Source organism: Meleagris gallopavo, chromosome 13 (assembly GCF_000146605.3).
Source record: "Meleagris gallopavo isolate NT-WF06-2002-E0010 breed Aviagen turkey brand Nicholas breeding stock chromosome 13, Turkey_5.1, whole genome shotgun sequence".
In the NCBI taxonomy this organism is placed as follows: Eukaryota; Metazoa; Chordata; class Aves; order Galliformes; family Phasianidae; genus Meleagris; species Meleagris gallopavo.
Window position 1 is genome coordinate 15,860,736 of NC_015023.2, and position 16,075 is coordinate 15,876,810.

The 16,075-nt window shown below is 40.2% G+C and overlaps 1 long non-coding RNA gene across 2 annotated transcripts; it reads left to right on the forward strand.

The window, feature by feature from the left end:
* The first annotated feature begins 2,649 nt into the window (after positions 1-2,649).
* On the forward strand, positions 2,650-14,902 carry LOC109369834. 2 transcript variants are annotated; one of them, XR_002119406.1, is made up of 4 exons: positions 2,650-2,820; positions 9,761-9,904; positions 13,085-13,231; positions 13,565-14,902. It is a non-coding gene; the product is annotated as an uncharacterized LOC109369834 (long non-coding RNA). The 2 variants fall into 2 exon arrangements; XR_002119405.1 differs by lacking the exon at positions 9,761-9,904 and having other exon boundaries at positions 2,655-2,820.
* The last annotated feature ends 1,173 nt before the right edge of the window (positions 14,903-16,075 follow it).

Below are 16,075 nucleotides of genomic sequence, written 5' to 3' on the forward strand. Positions count from 1 at the left end.
AGTGTCAAAAGGAGATTTTATTTTAATACACCGTAAAATATGGAGGAGTAGAAAGCTGCAGAAGGACCAGGTAAACGAGAAAAACAAATGCTGTCTTAGCAGGTCAGGAAAAGGTTGCTGTTTTTACAGTTAGAAATAAGCCCTCAATTGAGACTGACAGTAAGACTTCACTGCTCCAGTGCAAGGAAATGAAGGCGTATCGGTGCAAACTGACATCTGAAGTGCTTGTGCTACTCTTATGGCTGTGACACAAAGTGAGGGGAGATGTCAGCTTAGAAATAGTAACGAGAGCTGTTCTTAGAAGGCCAGATAGTGGTTGTGCTGCGGAGGGGGCTGGAAGCAGCAGGGCTGTGGGCATGGCTGGTCAGCCTGGACTTGAAGCAGGTGGAGCAAGGAGACTCCAAACTCTGCTTCTTCGTGCACAGGGAGAAAAGTAACGGAAAAGGAACCGGTGGGTTCCTGGTTTCCTTTAGCAGGTGGTATTCATACAAGGTCCAGTTGGTGGGGATACTGTGTTGTACAGCTCTGTGGTCGATACAGAGTGCTTAGACGTTGTTGTAAGTACGGCTTGATTTACTGCTTGTGGGCTTGAATGATGTAGATATATCTCCGTGTGCAATTAAAAAAGCATTCAGATCATAAAAAGTCACATTTTGTAATCATCTGACTATGATTAATTGTAACAATGCAACTTATTAATTAAACTTGGGAAGAAGCATAATTGGAACTAGCATTCTCAATTCACTTGAATGAATTTCAGCATTTATTCTGCAGCTATTTTAATGAAATGCTGAAATCATCTGCGTATCAATCTATTCATTACCAAATGAGATGAATGCAACAATCCTAAGTATTCATGGAAATATCTTCATTAGAAAAATCATGTAATTAACCTGGAATGTTCTCTAAATGAAGCACCTAAAATGTTGCATACTTTATTTCATAATTGCAATTTGAGAATATTAGTTTCTCATTTTCCCTGATTATATTTAAAGTAAAAAATAGCATTCAAGATGACATAAGGATTTAGAACAAAACTTTAGGAAAATGCTGCCAGAGGGAGCTTTAACATCTCCCGTTCTGTTTGTTTTAATTATTGTTAATAATCATTACCAAATAATTTTTCTGATTGTGGTTATCATCTCTGCACTGAAGTTTTGTTTGTGCTACAGTTACTTGTTACTGTCATAGAAGGATTTATTGTCACTGACGCTGCTTCATTACCTCCATTCTGAAACAGACAAGTTGAAATGTAAAAGAGATGTTTACTTTGAAATCTGCCATTTTTTATTATAAGAATATAATTCAAAACATGAATCTCTGCTTAAGTGTAAGAGTGCAGCATGTGAAGTGTTAAGAGGGAGCTGTGTGACATGACTTCAAAGAAATTTGTGCCCAGCTGTAATGAGAGCCTGGACTTTTCAACCTTACCAGCTAGATGATTGTGATCTCTGTTTAAACAAAAGATTTCTTCATTTTGATTCATCTATTTGTCTTCATTTCAATGAAAGATTCTTAGCTCATTAAATTAGAAGCTGCTCTCTGAGAGATTATTGGGACAGCACAGATTAACATTCTAACTTTTAGCAATAAGACCCATCTCCTCAAGGAGATGGACTGAAAGGAACTTGAAATGTTATCATTGATCATTATTATCAACAGGTGAAATACTCAATTGCTAAGACAGGATTTTCTTATTTGAATACAGCATGTCATCTCTTTGGTTTGATAAAGAAACAAGATTTATGAACATGGTCTCTTCTTTGTTTCTCTAATAACTTTTGAACCTATTAGCTATTTTCAACTAAATTTGACACAGATAGAGTGGCATCAATGATAGTTTCTATTAACAACTTCTGTGAAAATTGGTGGTTAGGCAGGGAGAAAAAAGCCAAATGGATGGCCTTGCAATAGAAAAGGCTGCAATGTAAGTTCAAGTCATATTATCAGAAATCAGAGTATCCATGTGAGTCTGTGTAAGTAACGCAGGTAAATGAAGTCTCATGAAGAGGTAATTACTGTGATAGTGAGAGTTCTCGATGCAGATGCAACAGATATATCTGCTGCTCCCATTGCTACTATAGTCTTTCTATCCTACTCTTGTCACAATCTAACTTCTTACCAGCATGAAGCATTAAAATGTTACGAGTCACAACATTTCACTCGATTTGCTCGATATAGATGATGCATTTGAATCACTCAAACAAGCCTGAATTTGGTTTTGAAATTCCAAAGCCTTCAAGAAGAGAGGTTTCAGATCTATTCGTTTCCCTAGGTGGACCCTAAGTGGGCTGTATCTCACAGAGTGCCTCGAGACTCAGAGGAAGACTTTACACCTCTTGGAGATTTCCTGATTGTGTTCCATGACAATTACTGTGTGCAGCAGAGGAGCCCAAGGCCCAGCCCAGGGGATATAGAAACACAAAGCAAGAGACAGCAGGTCACGTTCATGTGTTGCAGCTCTGTAGGAAACGAGCTGGTCTCGAACAAATTGAAAGTTTGAATGTTACACCAGGCAATTGAATCTAAGCTTTGTGAAATCAGATTATGGCTACATAAAGTTACTGATTGTCCTGACACAAAGATTTCATGGAAAGTGTAAAAGGTGAACATTTCTTGGGAGAATTCCTGTTTGAAGATCTGAAATCCTTAGGGATGATTGCATCACAAAACTCAGAGTTCTTAAGCTCTACAGGGTGGGAGCTTTTTAAAGTGAGACATTCAGAAGCTTAATCTAACCTAAGGAAGTGGGGAAAACTAAGATTGTAAACTTCAATTCACTTTTTGAGTAGATGATCTGTTCCTGGGAAACAACTCTCGGTAAGAGCAACCCAGTCATCTTTTCCCTCCTCATGCTCAAATGGTAAAGTTCTCTCTGTGCCCATACACCACTAGAGACCACACTGCCCAACTTCTCTGAGAAGCTCTCCTCTGTCTCTGAGAAGACAGTTTTTGTCAGCAGGCTGATTCAAAAAGGACTTCTCTCCTGGCCACAGAGAAATGACTTTCCAAATGGTGGTTTGATCTCCCCCCCATTACCTCTCGTTTTCTTTTTCTCCAAGATTCCTCCTGCATTGGTTCTGCAAGATTTTTGTGTCCCTTTCATATCATTCTCTTGAATTTCCCCTCTGCAGGTACTGAACCTGCAAAAAAAGCTGCAGGCTACTGATTTGACATTGTGAAATTTGTTGTGTTTAATGGTTTTTATGCAAGGAGGATTACTGGAGGCTTTTCATCTCTTGTTTTTCCTGCAACATTTTTGAGCTAAAATGGTGCCAGAGCAACATTTTGTAGCAGCAAGAAGCTTTTTATTTCCATGGCTATAAGATGGAGCTTTCTGAGTAGCCTTAATCACATACATAAAGGTTTTAGTATTTCTTTTGTATGGCGTTTTATGTTGTCAACTGCTGTAGTCAGAACCATTTCTGAGATTTGAGATCTATCACATCATTGGGTTGAGATGGTTAACTTAGAAAAACAAATTTTTATGGAAGATGTAAAGAGATCTGGAAGATAAGATAATGGTGCATTTTATTAAATGGTGCATTAATGAGGCTTCACATTTTCAGCGTAGCACCTGTTTATCCTGTCAGCACCAGAGTTCATAGATGTAACTTTCCGTATTGAATATATGCCTTGTTCTTCCTCTTGTTACAACCTGATTATTCTGGTGTAAATGCATCACTGCAGGTGAATTCTTTTTTATTGTAGAACAGCCATCTGTGTTTTTAAAAACTTGATGAGGCTTTGAAAAGCCAAGCAGCATCAACTACTTACAATAGCCAATTCTGATAACTTTAGAATCGGAGCATTCAAAAATAATCTTCAGCAATAAGTGAAACTAGATTGTGTGGTGCAATGGGAGGCTTATGTGCTGGTTGTCTACATGCATTCTCCTTAAGTGCTTTTTCCCTAAGCTTGCCACATTTAGGTATTAGATAAAAGATTTTAAAATGGTGCCGTAGGCTCCAGCTTGGTGGTCTTAATTATTTAGTGCCTCCTTGCACACAGTCTTGACTACTAAAGTAATTTTAATGACAAATTACAGTATTAAAATATCTGTCTGAAGAATTTGTAGGCAACGTCTGATATTTAGATGCTTAAAGTGCTTCTCTAAAGTCCTCGGTTTATTGTGCATGCAAAATTACATCTGAAAGAGGAGTGTTTCTGAAAAATCAGTGTCATTTATTTAAATATATCCAGTGGTTGTAATAAGAGTAATTTACATAATCATAGAAAAGTACTGTGCTTCATCTAAGTCTCTGATACCTTTCCAACAGAATAATATCCACGTAAGTGATGCCTTGTCTTGATATCCCTCTTTTATGGGAGTGGTGAATGTTCTCTGTAGACACTGGTTTTTACACCAGACGTTGCCATTGCAGGAGAGCCTCACGTGAGACACCTCAGAAATTAACTTAGCTAAGGGAAATAAAGTGACATGCCCAGGGTGATGTACACAGTCAGGTTGGTCTTTAAATGGAACTATCATGCCATAAATCTGTGAGCTCGTGGTGAGAGGATAACGTGGGAAGAGAGTGGTAAAGTTCTAGCAAGATCTGGTTTTTTGTCTGATTTAGTATTCTTAGCACTGACAGCTGATGTTTGAAAGCGTTTGAATTAAGTCTCTCACTAATGTCTGTGATGCAATGTGAGATAATAGATGCAGAAGAATCTGAACAAATTATACCCACATGGTTCCCTTTCTGAATGCAGCAAATATTCCAGGAAAAAAAAAAAAATTGAGAAAGTTTCGGCAGTCATATATGAAAAAAATTCCCAGTAGATATGTGATGATGTGTAGTAGATAGTGCATGAGAATGAGATGAGAAAAGTGAAAATGAGAAGCATGGCTCTCAGTTTTCTAGCCAGGTTGTAGGAGAGACATTTTCTGTATATAAAGCTCATAACTTGGCATCAGGTTTTTAGGTTAAAAATTGGCCCCACTCATCTAATCTTGATATGATATTCTAACATCACTGTTGAATATAAATAGTCCAGCTGCTTAGTTTGTAATCTGCAGCTAAGTTTCCAATATAGACTGAAAAATTGAATATCTCCTGGGTGACTACATGTCTGCATGCATGCTTGTACTGTGGTTGAAGATGTGATTTGGTTTGCTGGAAAAACTGAATGAGTGGTTTCTAGAATGAGATTTGGTGGGGAATTTGATAGTTGAGAGAGCCTTTGAAACCAAAGACTCATTTTTTGTCATACTAGATATTTTCTGAATGCCTTATCTCTTTCAGCACAAAATACTAAGTTATCCAATAAAGCTTAAAGCTGTAGCAGTTTGGTGTTTTGGCATCATAAACTTGACAACAACAGATGTAATATTTCTTCACTTTCACAGCTATGCTATGAAGGGACAATCTTGAGAATAATGCTTTAATCTCTGTGTTTTAAATGTACTGAAATCGTTTGGGAAGAAAGAAACTAGAAGTTACTACTGGGAGGCAAGTGTTCTTGTTGGAAAAGCAGGAGCTCCCTTTGTCCGTGGAGATGACTCATGCTTTCCAGCTTGTCTGTCGGAGCTGCAGGGCTGAATCAGAGATAATACCACCCAAGTCAATGAAATGTTGTCTTCCCAGGCAGGTTAGTTGAAACTAACTTCTGAGAAAGGTGACAGTGATCCCAAAAATAAAGTGCTGAACGAAGAATGGAATGGCCTCTATATTTCCTCATTCGTATTTCCCAGCCCTAATAAGAGATTCTTTCAACTGTCCTAGGCAAATCCTTTAATATTTGTGACTACTTCCCCTTCAGTAGATTTGCAGTGCTACTATGCCATCTTATTTAGGTGGTAGTTTTATTTCTGAAGATCTCAACAGCGGTAAGACAAACTACACAACAGAGGAAAAGTACTTCAATAAATGACATTTCACGGCTAATGATCGTGATGAAACTCTGGTTTTATGGGGTTGTCTGGAGGAAGAACAACACCTCATTCTTCCAAATATTAAGAATATGTTGACACGTTTGAAACTCTAGGGTATAACTCAGCTGAAATCAAGGGAGCTATACTAAGAATTGATTTATTTAAATTCTTTGGAAACTGAGATACTTCTGGAGAAGTGGGATATAGGAAGATTATGAAATATGGCCAAATTCAGATCCAAGGCACACAGCACAGGAATCCAGAAATAATATTTGAGCTCAGAGAAAGTAGGTGCTGAGATCATTGCCTAATTACCTGCCAGGCGACAGACTAAATTAGTTGGTTAATAATGATGTGAATTTGTCTTGAAAGGATATGTGCCTTGTGGGCAGCACGGGCTTGTCCTGTGGTGGAAAATAACATGTTTCAGCCTTCATGTGCTTCTAGATGTCTGGAAGCCTGTGGTATTAATATGAACTGCTAAAGTAGGGAGCAGTATGTAATTGCTTTATTTTTCTACCTTTTGTTTCTGTTTGAAGATTTGAAAATCTATGGCCTCTAGGAGTACTTCTTTGAGTAGGAAGAAAAAAGTTTATTTTCAAACACTCCAATTCTGTTTCTACCTAAGCTCTTGAAATTGTGTCAGCATGTTTTCCTTCTCTTCTGCAGCAGCAGAGTGAGGAGTTTCTGGGCAGATGTTGAACAGTGTGCCCGTGCTAAGCTACAGGCAAAATGCCTTTTGACAAAACTGAGTCCAGCAAACTTCACAAGCAGCTTTAACAAGGCTTCTGGAACTGATAGGGCTCTGAAGTTAGCCACTGTGACAGCAATTTCTAAGCTGTGAATAGAAAACTCTGCTGATTATATTGATTTTTGAAAGCTACCACCAAGGCTGGTATTCACTGACATTCTTTTTGGCAGCGTGTCTTGGAAGTTCCATCTGTGTTAACAGTGAGATGCGTTAGTACCAGACTTGCCAGATTTGTCTGAGTTTAGATCAGCGCACACTTTGAAGGTATCATCAAGAAGATATCTGGACAATTTGGACTTTCATGGAGTTGTGAGGTTTTGTTTTGTTTTTTACTGTAACCTGTGTGCCTCATCTGACATCTTTTCTCTCTGGGTCTTCTCTGAAGTCTGGTAAACGCAGCTAGTAGAGCAGTCTAATTAGTCAGGCTCCTGGCTGTGGATATCCACTTTCTCAAGTCTGCGCTACAGTGAATACTGTAAGATTGTCCTTTGACCATGGAGGGCATTCTTACATGTAATGGGGACAAGCCATTTGGGTTGCAGGCAGCTGTAAGCAGCTGGGCTGTGACAGCCCAAGTCACACAGCTACAGGTGGGCTTTTGCAAAGTAGGGCACGCTGCAAGGCTCCTGGGCCCCATGGCTTCAGACGCTCCCAAGCCCAACAGAAACTGTTGTCACAGACAGGAAAATGAAATGAATTGAAAAGAGTTGATGAAAACCTTGGGGGGGCTGGCACGCTCCCTAGTCTCCCTGCAATAAGGAACGTTTTATACTTTTTTAATTGCTTCCATTCTTTTTTTCTCCTTGATGGTGACATTTTTTCCCCAAGTGACTACAATGGTAATTCATTTATCCTTTTTCCCTTCCCAAGCCCATGTGACTTTGTTTTCCTTAATTTTATTTAATTGATTATAACTAATTGACTCTCAGTTTAGGGAATAGAAGTTTCTGAGCTTGCTGGTCTGGTCTTCACTTATTTTTGTGGAAGTGTTTTACTTTCAGAGGGTGCAAGGTTATTCCTTAAGAAGGAAAAGAAAGAAAAAGTTACAGTGCAATGGTTGTTCTGTTGTATTCAAAGGTAAGAAAAGTAGATTTCCTTGGCAGAGAAAATAATTTCAATCTCTGTTTTAAAATGTCACATTTATTTTATGTTAGGTACTTGGATCCTTGAATCAAAATGTTTATTTGATAGATGCAGTTACAAATGGTGTGCTGGCTAAATGATACGATAAATGAGGCTTCACGATGCTGCTGTTTTTCCCCCCTGGCTCAGTGGAAGTACCCCTTATTTGTGGGGAAGTCAGAGGTGATACTCTCTGCTCATCAGAGCCTCTGACAAGTACTCTTGAAAAAGTGTAATGTCACGTTTGTCATTTTTTAGCTGTTTCTCCTTCCCTCTGCAATTTCTGGCGTATTTTCTGTACTGCCTTTTAGGGGAAGACTCCAAGTAATGCCCTGATTGTGAACAGATCTTGATCAAACTTCTGGTGAGCTTGTTTATTTTTGCTATTTTATGGTTTGTGTTATGTCCTCGCAAAGGCATAGGAGGGGGGGAGGATTCCCTCAATGGCACAGTGCTATTTACATGAATTTTTCTGCCTCCTTATGCTGTTCTCCTTGGTGATCATTGCATAGGCTGCCTCTGTGAATTAAGAACAAATGTGCAGGAATCCTACAATGCCATGAGAGCCAATATTATCTTAAACCTTTTTATTTTATATCCAGCAGTTGTGCTTTACCCAAGAGCACCATCTTCTGGATGTTGTGTCTCCATTTCTGGGAGTGCTGCGGTTGAGTTAAATTCAGCTTGAAGGGGAAGACTACTGTCGAGAAGTGAAAGCTTGTAAAGCCATGCTTGGGGGAAGACTTGCTGTCATGTTCTATTTAGCCAGTGCAAAAGCCTTCTGCAGACTGTTTCCACTTGCCTTTACAGACATGGCTCTTTGACCTGTTCACTAGTTGCAGTGCTTTGGGAGAATCTTCAGAGTTCTGTGTATTTCATGGCTGGCTTTGGGCAGCTATCTGCATGATCCTGCTACTCATCGTATTCTTGCAGTTAGTTCCCTTTCCTGAGCTCTTGTTCAGTCGCTCCAGTCCTCAATTTTATTCTTCTGAGCCACTTGCTGAGCCTTAAAATCGATATATCCTGATCAAAGGTCAAGTCCCTCTGAAAGATTCTGAACTCCTGAGGAAGAACTTGTCTTTAGGTCTTTGACCTCTGTTTGGTCCTCTATGAGATTAAATCATTGACTTGAGATTTGGGAGAGATTTGGTGGTGGAAACAATGCTGGTTCAGGTCAAGTTAAACCTTATGAAAAACCTCTATTGAAAGCCGGGTGCATACAAGCATGATTGCCAAAATAATCTTATAATCAATATTTTCCTTTGCTTGTGTCACAGCAAAAACAGGCATGAAAAAAAACATGGAAGTGTTTATATGTGAAAAGGGTCCAATTTACAATGAGGTTATGTGAAAATTGAAATAATTTTGTAGATGCCCTCTTTATACAGGCACTACTTCAAGCTTCTATCAGTTTTTTTCATTACAGTCTGAAAGGAAGCCACTACTTTTAAGAAGATCATCAACAATGATCCCATCAGTTGTCTGAGGACTTGGACAGACCAGATGCAGGGCTCTGTCTGAATGTGAACTCAACTCAGGACTGGCTCTGGCTAATAAAAGGGGGGGTGAAGCTATTAAATGTGCAAGACAGAGACAGAAAGGTCTCTTTGACCTCATTTTCTACTGTCTTGCTGTTTCACGAGTCACTTAAACCAGGGCTGATTTTCCTTTGTTGGAGAAACTTTGGAACTACAAGCATGGTTAAGCATTGAGGAGATTTCCTTGGGGGTGGTGAAGTCCTTCTTCTTAGAGGCTTTCAAGAACAGATTAGAGGAACTTCTGTCAAGAACAGTTTGTGTGGCTTAGCCTGCCTTAGGCAGAAAGGCAGGCTGAATGACCTTTGGGGTTCTCTTCCAGCCTTATTTTGATGATTAATCCTCAGAGGGAATGCATCTAATAGGTGCTACTTTTGATCTGTGCCAGGACGCAACCACGTTTGTTGTTACTGAAAAGCAAATGCACCAACAGAGCATCATTCATAAATTTTGTCTTGATTATCTGTATTGCAGGATGGGAAGCTGGGCTTGTTTGTCTGAAGGAGGAGCCTTCAGGGTGATGTTGCTGAGCTGCAAGGGCAGCTCTGTCATAGCTGGATGCAGTAACCACTATCAGAGGCAGAAGGATGTCTCTTCTTCATACACTGACTAATCTTGGTAGGTTTTGCTACATCTCCCAGCTACATCCAGCCTTGCTCTTCTGTTCAAAAAGATGGTTGGCTCGCATCCATGCCAGAACAATCTCTGTGCACCCACTGTTACCAAACTGATACTGCACGTTGTAATAGCAAGGCCTGAACTCGACAGTTTGTGTCTTCTGGAGTACGTCCAGAGGGCCCAGCACAGCGGGCTTTCAGGGCAGCTTTTTGGAAGTCTTTGGGTACTGCTACAAGCACAGGGGAAATGAAATGGAGAATTCCTTTTGGTAACATTTGGGGACCTCGATTTCTGCATTTATCCCTCCTTATTCTGACACAGTTGCAGAGGAGTTGCAAGTGATCTTATCACATGAATCACATTAGAAAGTGCCTACTGAAGTATTTTCAAAGTGCTTTTTCAAAGCATACTGCTTTCTCCCACTGCCCTTCCATCTCTCACTAAAAGTGCCACCACCAAAGCATCTGAATAAAAGCAGTGAGAACGAAATGCATCCATCTCTCTTTGAAGCTTCCCTTGATAAACCAGTTTTTCACAAGAATCACTCTGGAAGAATAGTCCTTGAGTTTAACATGGAAAATATTGTTCAGTAGATCTTGCTTTGGGTTTTACATGCTGTAAATGAGGTCATATATTAAAAAGGAATGCAAATGCTAAAGTTTACCAGATAGGATTTGTATTATGCTCTTGATATGGAAACTATTTAAGCCTCAGTGAAAAGGTTCTTGCAGATTAAAGTTACAATAACTGGTACACCCAGTATCTGGGGATATTTTAAGCAGTATGATGTACTGTTCAATATCATTTGATTATAGCAGAATTTCAGACTTGATTTGAAGAACATGTCTGTGTTTTAATGTGCTGCAAGAGTTGCAGACCTATTATTTACACCACATACTGGGTTTTATGTCCACTGTTTTTTAAGCCAGTCCAATCTGATCCCTGAACATGTGCTCAGTAAGCACACGCAACACAATCTGGTGGCTTTGTGCTGTTCCTAGACCTGTCTGCAAGTCGTGAGCAGAGGTTTGAAACTGGGGTTGTTGGGTTTATTTTAGCATTTTTTACATTTGAGATGTTGAAGCTGTGGAGGAATAACTTCTGCTTCTATTCATTATGTAGTAGCAGTTCTGTAGGGCACAACATTAGACGTAATAGTTAAATCTAGCAGTATTTGGGTCAGAAGGTTGAGCACACAGCAATAGCAGTGCCTGGGTTTAGGTCACTGGAAGAATTTGTATTTGGCCCACACCAAAGCCCCTGGGGGTATTTCTACCCCTTTATCTTGAAATCTCCCAGTTTTCTTCAGGGAGAAAAGGATTTGGAAAAAAATGTGGTATTTCCAGCATTCAGAGAGGGACAGCAAAGATTTTGCCTGAGCGTCGTGATGCTTGGTGGTCTAAGGAAATGAAATGAGGACAGCAAGCAGTTTGCTGTCTTTTGGTGACAAGACAGCTCTTGAGACAAAACGTCCGTGGACTTGTGTTCTTACAGATCCACTACCTGTGATCATGCAGCAAAAGGATAGAGGGGGCATAACTGGGGGCTTTTTGCTCAGATTTTTTTCCTCCATGAGCAGAACTGAGTGGAGGCTGATCTGCTTATTGCTCTGTCCTCTTATGCGTCAGCAGGGCAATTTCATGCTCTGGGCTGTCCAGACTGGAACTCTCATGAATGCTAAATTTGCATTTCTTTGCAAAATACTCTCTCTGTATTATTTTTGAATATGCAATTACATGGCAAGCATGCTTGTATTTCTCTTGATGACTGTGTTTACAAGACCAGCATTTGCAATGCTTTTAAATCTGAGATTACTCAGTCTAATTTTAGAGCTGTTTCTTGTCTATGTAAACCTAGTGTTACCAACTGAAAATTGGCCTCAGCTTCAACTTACAGAATTTAAAACAAATTACGAGATCATTTAAAAAAAATAAGGAAATAAATACATTCCCTTACGTTACTTTTCATGCTCATGTACTTCTCACTGTTGACTCACACTAATACTGTACACATTGTATCATAAAGCTCCTCACAAAGTCCCAGATTCTACATGAAGAGATGGGGAGATGCAAAAGAGATGCCTTGGATCCCCAGTTCCCCTGGGAACACCAGGAGAGAGATAAAGTGGTAATGCAGAATGTCAGACCGTTTCATGTTAGTCTTTTTGCCACAACAAATTGAGAGCTGGAGAAGAGGCATCAGCTTCTAGTGCTGGAGAGATATGTCCTCCCTGGCCACGGTGGTGAGGGGAGAATCCTCTTGTTTTTATTTTCTTATCAAATCTCTCTTCCCCCCACTCTCCCAATCTTGTTTTTAGTGAGAATTCTTGTTCCAGAGGACTGCCACCAAGGCTAGTGGGTGAAACCTCTTCATATCAGACTTGTAATCCTGGACAGGAAAGCTCTGATCTCGAGGGCAATGATGGGAGGCATGTCTGCTCGTGGCCATTCTCCCAGGAGGTGCTTGGCACATTATTGTTGATTTCTTAGCGGTCTGCAGTTACAAAAAATACTTTGCTCAAGCTGATCCTGAGTTTTCTAAGAGGATATTTCCATTCATGACCTGTGGCACCCAATGGAGGGGTAGCAAAAATTTCATTTGTTTTTATGGTCCATAATTCACTTCATTCTGCAGAAAGCCCATCTGCCCACACGTTTTGTTGTTTTTAGAGTACTGTCTCAGTAGGGTGCATTCTCTTGAATCAAATATTCCTTGTATAGATAAAGTACGTGTAAGAACATTAAATATTGTTTGAATGGGTCAGTTTATTAGGAGAATGTAGAGATTTCCCATCTCTTCAGCACAGGACCAGCACTAAAGCTAATTCTTTTGGCTTCTCCAGTGACTTTCTAAGTGACTTTATCCATCAAGGACACCAATTAGCAGTCATTTAGTTCAATAGAGACTGCTAAATTCATATCGTGTATGTCTCTGAAAGGCCAGAGCCAGCCTTTCCTTGCTGCGTTGGGTATGAATGGGCATTTGGAAGGTGAACTGTTCTGTATTCTATTTCTTATCCCCTTGGGCAACAAAGTCATCCCCTGTAAAGCTGAACTTTAAATATGATAGTTATTAAGGCTTGCCCAGACCTGAGATTTAGCTCATATATATTCTGACAGAAACAAATGACTCTAAATTGTGACCAAACCTTTCTTTTTCCCTGTTCCCCTGCCCTTCGAGGTCTGCTGTTTGAAGAGGAAGCTGTGAATAAGAATAGCACAAGAAGATAAACAGCTACTTCAAAACAAATTTTTCCAGCTCTCTTCCAAATACAAAACGTTATTGCTATGTGCTGTGCTGCAATTGAAGGCAACTTGGTTGTGACAGGTACTTTTCTATTTTAAAGTTGACTCTAAGAGCAGGCAACAAGTGCAGGGGGTGTGGAGCTTGTCAAGCTGCATGCACTGCACGGTAAAGAAGATGATGTAGCATAATGCTGTTTCCTGGGGAAGGGCTCTATCAGATAATGTGTATGAGTTGGTGAAAAATCTGGTAGATGAAAACAAGTCCCAAGTCCCTAATGCATAATAGGGGGTATCTAGATGTGGGATTAAGGATCTCTGGGAATTATTTCTGGCGCTTATTGCTGGGCACATCAATTCTCCATTTTGTCTATGTTCTGTTCCTCCTTATTTATTTTTTTCCTCTCCTTCTTCCCAGTTCATGAGGCAAGCATCAAAGAGCAATTAGTGTCGGCACTGCAAAGCTGAACTAATGTAAGATCTGACTTCATGTCAACAAATGCACCAACAATCATGGCAGAGATTTGCATCTGTGAAGGCTGCGATGGAAGCCCACCACCACTGATTCTGGGAGTAGGAAGGATCACTAACTCACCCTCAGCCCATTGCAAAACCCTCTTGTTTTGGCAGGAAGGAGTATTGATCAGTCAGACTTCCCATAGGTCCAGCACAGGTGAAGCTGGCAGGAAGCCCACAGCCGTTTTGTTCTTCACAGCCGTCTGCTGCTCAAGGCAACTGCTTGTTTTGCTCCTACCTGGAGCTGGCCGTGAAAATTGACTGCCATTAAAGACAGCCCACATAGCACATTTGTCAGTTTAATTAAATTAGCTTAAGATCTCATCTGCTAAATAGATGCAGCTTTCTTACATATTCAAGGGCTTTTTTTCAAGGGCTCTGTGTACAGCATTGAGCCTGCCAGGGCTCTGACCTCACTGGGCATCTTGAAGCAGAATCAGGTGCTGACTAAATACAGTTTTATTTAGGGTGAAAGCACATGTCCTTTGACTTAAGATAATGGTACTCCGCAGAGCTGTGTGAGCCTGCTATTAGCCAACGGTCTCTGTAAAAATGCTCAGTGATGCTGCAGAGGGAAACAGGATAAAACTAAACTGCCTTGTGCCAAGTGATAAAACCCTTTGCATATGGCTGTACTACTATCCTTTGCCCTTATAATGCCTTTCACAGAAGGATCTTGAGACATTTTCCAGACGTTAGTTAATTAATCTCCATAACATCCCTGTGAATTAGGTGACTTATCTGCTGTTTTACAGACGGGTGAACTAAGGCGCGTAGAGGTTAAGTGTCTTTCCTGAAGTTAAACAGTGAATTAGAGGGAAATGTTGGGAGTAAAATGAAGGGCTACCGTTCTGTTTAACAGCCATGTTCTTTCATCAACACTGTTCTTAGCCGAGAAAGCTACCTCTCTCTCTTTAGACCATGTCCTGTTTAAAAGGAAATTGGTTAAGTTCAAAAATTTCTATGGCTGTTTGCAAAACATGAGCTCATTAGTAAGTATTTTACTTGTAATTTAAATACATGACATGGATTCTTGGGCATTAAGTGGAAGATTGTGCTATGTAAAACAGTGATTTCTTCTTTGAAGCCAATTAAATCCTTCTCACAAGGGAACAAAACTGTGTTTAAAGACACCAACCGCATGTGTGTGTTTTGTCAAAAAAACACTAACACCTCAAACTGTAAAGTATGTTTTTGAATGGCTTCCAAGTCTGGCAGTATAAGCTCTCTTGCACCTTAGAGAAATTGATTTTCTGCAAATGTTCAGCAGATTCTTTTGATCATATCTTTTTTCATCAAGGAAAAAAAAAAAAGGAGCTAGTGAATTGCTTTGTATTTAAGCAGACGTTCTGGAAGCCTGAGAGCATGTGTTTTATTTGCAACTTTTGCCAACCTAGGGAAAGGAGGTAGGTATTCAATACCTGTCCCACATGATGTAGCCTGTCCAAATCAATATATACAATAGGAACAGCAACAGTCTTGTAGAAGTATAGTTGCCACCTGCTTTTTGGCAAGTACCATATTTCCTGGCATACAGCCCCTTCATCTCTGAAATGCTCCAGCTGCTGATGATCTGTTCTGTTTTAATAAGATGTTTAAAAATCTCCAGATGTTTGTGAAGAACCAGCACAAAGGAGATGATCTATTTGACAGGCAGAATGTGAGAATGGGCCTCAAAAATACTCCATTGTGACTTTCATGATTAATATTGACGTGTTGAATTTGGCAGCTCTTACTGAAGCAGTCTACTGGCAGATGGTGAAAGAATGGAAGGGGGCTGGAAAGAGAGGCAGAGAGACTTTCCACCTGCTGCTACCCAGTTGGTAGTCACAGTGCCTGGCACAGCTAGGGAGGAAGAGGAGGCTGGAGGGTAATACTGCTGCATGATGGGCTGGGTGGGCTGTACGTTCTGCTCCTGCATCTCTTCTTTTGCAGATGACAAACTTAGGATAGGTCATCAGTTCTTCTCCCACAAGGGAAACGAGTATTCGTGGCCTCCTTCCAACCTGCAACAAATTACCATTGTTCTTTCAATTAATTTAGCCTTCTGCTTAGTGTGCAGCAAATGCATAATTAGCTCCAGGAAGACAGAAATGTTATTTCAAAAAACTGTTTGAAATATCCCAAAGAGGCATTCCAGCAGGCTTTACCCAGTATTCCTTTACCTCCATTCCCACTTTAATTACCAATGAGCCTCCTTGTTTAATGCTGTTTTATGGAGCTACTCTTTCCTTCCCTGCTGCTATTAGAAAGTTGCTGATCTGGAAAAACCGTGGAAAGTGTCACGAGAAGAATCATGGCAGAATGAGCTCATTTTGAAATCACTGTTCAAAACTACAGTGGAGGCTTATGGGTTTTGTGAGTCTTTCACACCAAAACACTGAGGAGCAGGGATAAATTACCAGAAGAATGC